At 37.0% G+C, this 4,579-nt stretch overlaps 1 long non-coding RNA gene across 4 annotated transcripts; it reads left to right on the forward strand.

The window, feature by feature from the left end:
• The first annotated feature begins 1,652 nt into the window (after positions 1-1,652).
• LOC127085108 (uncharacterized) lies at positions 1,653-3,773 on the forward strand. 4 transcript variants are annotated; one of them, XR_007788938.1, is made up of 3 exons: positions 1,778-2,230; positions 2,366-2,615; positions 2,885-3,773. It is a non-coding gene; the product is annotated as an uncharacterized LOC127085108 (long non-coding RNA). The 4 variants fall into 4 exon arrangements; XR_007788936.1 differs by having other exon boundaries at positions 1,779-2,230; positions 3,040-3,773; XR_007788935.1 differs by having other exon boundaries at positions 1,653-2,230; positions 2,366-3,773.
• The last annotated feature ends 806 nt before the right edge of the window (positions 3,774-4,579 follow it).

Consider the following 4,579-nt stretch of genomic DNA (forward strand, 5'->3'; position numbering starts at 1 on the left):
TTTTCATCCAAAAAAGAGATTTGCTTATGAAAGGAGTTTGACAAGTTTACCGTTGGAACTTAGAGGGAGACAAGTCTCTAACCCTTGACTAAGTACAGTCAACAATCAAAGTACTTGGGAATCGAGAGGACAATGGAGTCCTAACTATTCTTTTTCTTCCTCATAGCGCCTAGATTTAACTTGTTTGAATCGTTAGATGTTTTAAGGGGGGAAGTCAAGTGTCGGGTCCTCAGGCTAGGTACGGCCGACAACCCAATTACTTGAATGTTGTGTACAAACACGTACACCCCATTTACATTCCAATTTGTTATGAAAATGTTTTTGAAAAAGAAACTTGACGTTGAATCAAGTATTTTGAATTTATTATGAAAATAGTGAGTGAAGAATGGAGGTGAGAGATAGAACGAAGTTGAGAAGAGAATGGAGAAGAGATATAAATGATGGATCTTGGAGTGAATGGAGAATGCTTGACGTTGGATCAAGCATTCGCATTGCAATGGTGTGAGTTTTATTCAGAAAACAACTTGACGTTGAATCAAGTACCTTTTATTTCTTTTGAAATGCTTTGTTTATCGTTTTGTATTTTATCTTTGATTATTAACATGTATGGTAAACTAAGCTAGAAAGCGATAAAGCTAAGCTATTACATGATTAAGAGGAGGGGGGACATTTAACCCACAATGGAGGGATGGATCCACACATTGCAACATAAAAGAATGAAATAAAAATACAAGTTATAAACTACTAAACTATGTACCACGCCTAAGGCATACAAGTGACATGGTACTTCAAACAATACAAAGTTATTGAATGAAAGTGAAATGGTTAGGAGCATGGCTAGCTAAGAGTGAGCTTGCTTCTCCAAGTCACATGTGGACACAAAACAACAAACGAGTTAGCATGAGATAAAGTCGAATAAATGAGAATGATGTAAGTACATACAATGGTTAGAATCGATTCAAAAGGCAATGGATTAATCAATGAAAAGTACTCAAAGATCTATCCTATGATCAAGGCAAATGAAACTAAGCATACAAAGTATTCATTACCTAAATTGAAATGGGATTTTCAATTTAATCAAAATGATCATAAACCAAAGAAACGATTAAATGGACAATTAAAGTGATTATTAATTCTAAAAAAATAAAATCTATCTAAGCATGAATTAGGAATCAAACTTGATCAAATGAGAAATTAGCAATCTAAATTCAAGAATTGAATCTAATGATTATGATTATACAAAACAAACACACAATAGTCCAATCGAATGAAAATTCAACCTAAGGTATAACCATGATACAATCCACATGAACCATATTAATCTCAACAAAAATCCACAAGATGAAATAACCAAAATCTAATGATTAAAATTCTAATCGAAACGTGGTTAATCTATCAAGGATTAATTCTGGAAAATTAAGAAATTAAATCTAATCTAAGAATTTGATTTAAACCTATTTTCTAACTCTAATTATCTAATCCTAATCATGGATTAACTAATTAATCAACAAAAAAAAGAATTAAATCCTAAAGAACTATGAATTAACCCAATTCTAACAACATCCACAATACATCACTGAGATTAATCAAAACTGGAAAAAATGAATAAACTAAGTAAAACCTAATCATGATTAAAGGAGGATTAACATGAACATGGGCCATGGGGTGGGTTTAACAGATGGAGGTGTGGATAGCTTGGGCCATGGTCTTTAGGGCGGAAAAGGCCCAACCTCTCAAAACTGGGTTTTACCGGACCAAGATTCGGTCTCAACATCCCTAATCTCACGCTCATGACCAATAAGAAAAGTGAAAGAAACGCGTTCGTCACACAAAAGAAGAAGAGAAAACACTACGTGAGAGGCAGAACGCGTCGTTGGTGCCGGAATCCTAAACTTTTCCGTGCAAGAATCACGCGTCGTTGCTCATCGTCGACGGCGATTGTGTTTCTTTTCGTCTCATGTTGGTTGTTCTTCGGGTTGCGTCTTCGATGGTGAGGAATGACGCGTTGGAAGATTAAGGTTGAAGCGGCGAATTGATCTCCTACAATTATTCGTTGATTGCGATGACCGACGGCAAAGCATGAATGATCGTTGTTGAAGCGCTCTTTAGTTTCGCCGTGTGTAGGTTGAGCTCATGTCGAGGATAGTTAAAGTGATGATTATCGAAGGCGACCCTGTTATGATGCCGAAATCGCTTCTTCAGCGTGGTGAAATGCGAATCCTCGATGAAGGTGAGGTTCTCTCCTCCAACAATGTCGTGAGTTTTCCCCTTCAATTTCTTGCCCTACCGTTCTTCTTCACTTTTTCTCCTTTTCTGATTCGATTTCGTTTTTCTTCTTCTTCTGCTGTTTCGGTTTCGATTCAAGATTCTTGTGGTGAATTTTGTGCATTTCCACTTGTGTGAATCGCACGTGGATTCTGTTGATGCAGAACCAATATTCTTTGATGCAGAAGGTGAAGCAGAATGATGCAGAATCGATGCAGAGTTATCCAGAAATGATGCAGAATCGAGAATGAAGAAATTTGGCCAAGCAGAGTGAAGGGTGGTTTGGAGATTGGAGATTGAGGGAGATTCTAGATTCTAGATGAAAGGAGATTGAAGAACCCCTCCCAAAGGTGAGTGAAGATCCATTTATATCTTTCTTTCCCAGTTCTGTTAGGGATTAGTTGTGGAAATTCCGTTAAAAAGTTATTGAGGTTTGGTTTAGTTAGGAATTAGTTAGATTCAATGAAAGTTGGCGACAGTTGGAATCAGTTGGCGACAGTTGGAATGTATTAGGCGGTTAGGACGGTTGAAGACAGTTAGAAGTTGGTTTTGCAGTTAACGCCAGTTGGCGGAAGTTAGAATTCAGTTTTGATTATTGTTTTGTTTTGAATTTATGTAGGTTTTGGTGTTTATTATGCAGAATTTTGGTGCTGAATTATGCAGAATTTTGGTGTTTATTATGCAGAATTTGGTGCAGAATTATGCAGAATTTTGGTGTTTATTATGCAGAATTTTGGTGCATAATTATGCAGAATTTTGGTGTTTATTATGCAGAATTTTGGTGCAGAACTTTGACTTCGTTGTTGCCGGCTTTCGCGTTTGGAGTTGGCAGCTTGGCTTTGCCGTTTTGGATGTGGCTTGTAGCTTTGAACTGTGTCCTTTCTGTGCAGCTGCATTGATATTTATGCAGGTTTTGTGCGTTTGCAGCTTTCTGAAGCTCTTCGACTTGCGTTGCAGCTCATGGCCGTGTTTGTGTTCGTAGCGGCTTACGCTTGTGTTCAATAGCTTGTGGCTTGGAAGCATTAAGCTGGTTTGAAGTGTTGTCTCATGCTATAACTTTGATGCCGGCGTTGCCGTTTTGCTGTCATGGCTTGTTGAAGTGCTTTTGGTTTGTCTTACACTTTGCTTTGTATCAGGCTTGGAGTTTTCGGCGTCGGCGTTTGGCATTTGGTTGTGACGCCTTCGGAGCTTGAAGCGTGTGTGTGAAGTTTCGCTTGGTAGCAGCTTTTCTTTAGCTTTTGTGGCGGTATCAGTTTTGGTTGTCCTTTCCGTTTTGATTGCCGGTTGTAGCAGCTTGGCTTTCAGCAGCTGTTACGCTGTGTTTTCATCTTACCTGCATTGGCTTAGCTTTGATTTTGTAGTTGTTGTTTGCTGCTGCGTGGTGCAGCGTTTTCGATTGCATTTCATTTTCCTTATTGTATATTAATATTGGATTTGGACAACTGTTTTTTGTGAATTTTGTATTAATGAACAAAAATTGGAAATGGATACGGAGGTATGGATTAAAATGGTGTTTTTGGATTGGTTACACTTAAATGGATTAGAATGTGGATTGGATTAAATTGTAAAAATGGGATTGAATTTAAATGGTGTTTTGGATTATGGATTATGAAGTGGATTAAAATTTGATATTGAAATGGTTTGGACTTAAATGTTTTTTTTAATTAAAAAATGGATATTGAAATGGATTGAATTTAAATGGATAATTGCATTATGAAAAATGGGTAATAATGGATAAATGCAAAATGGATTTTGGTTAATTTGGTTGACTTTGGTCAACTGGTTAACCAAAAAGTCAATAGTTGACCAAAAGCCAACTTAAGTAGAAATGTGTATTTTTGGGTGAAATGATAGGTAATGACTTGTATGGAATGGACTTGAATAATAACTTGATGGACATTCAACTTAAGTAGAAATGTGTATTTTTGGGTGAAATGATAGGTAATGACTTGTATGGAATGGACTTGAATAATAACTCGATGGACATTGACTTGACTGAACAACACAATGCCTTTAAATCAGATGAAGCATGTCATGATACTAGACTTGAAATCCAAACAAACACAACCAAGCCAACGAATACTCAACCAAGCAACCGATTGTAGCACCTTGGACGAATCTTAACCAGCGAATCAAAACCTTGAATCTTAAACAGGCAACCAAATCATTTATGATGAACCAAACGAATCAGATGCAACCTCCCAGAATTAGGGCTTTCGCTATGATCCCTGGTGAATACTCTTGAACCCATGATTTTATGCTTTTTTTCGAATGCAAGTGGAATGTGTTATGATACAATGAATATGTAGATGAG

Source organism: Lathyrus oleraceus, chromosome 5 (assembly GCF_024323335.1).
Source record: "Lathyrus oleraceus cultivar Zhongwan6 chromosome 5, CAAS_Psat_ZW6_1.0, whole genome shotgun sequence".
Lineage (NCBI taxonomy): Eukaryota > Viridiplantae > Streptophyta > Magnoliopsida > Fabales > Fabaceae > Lathyrus > Lathyrus oleraceus.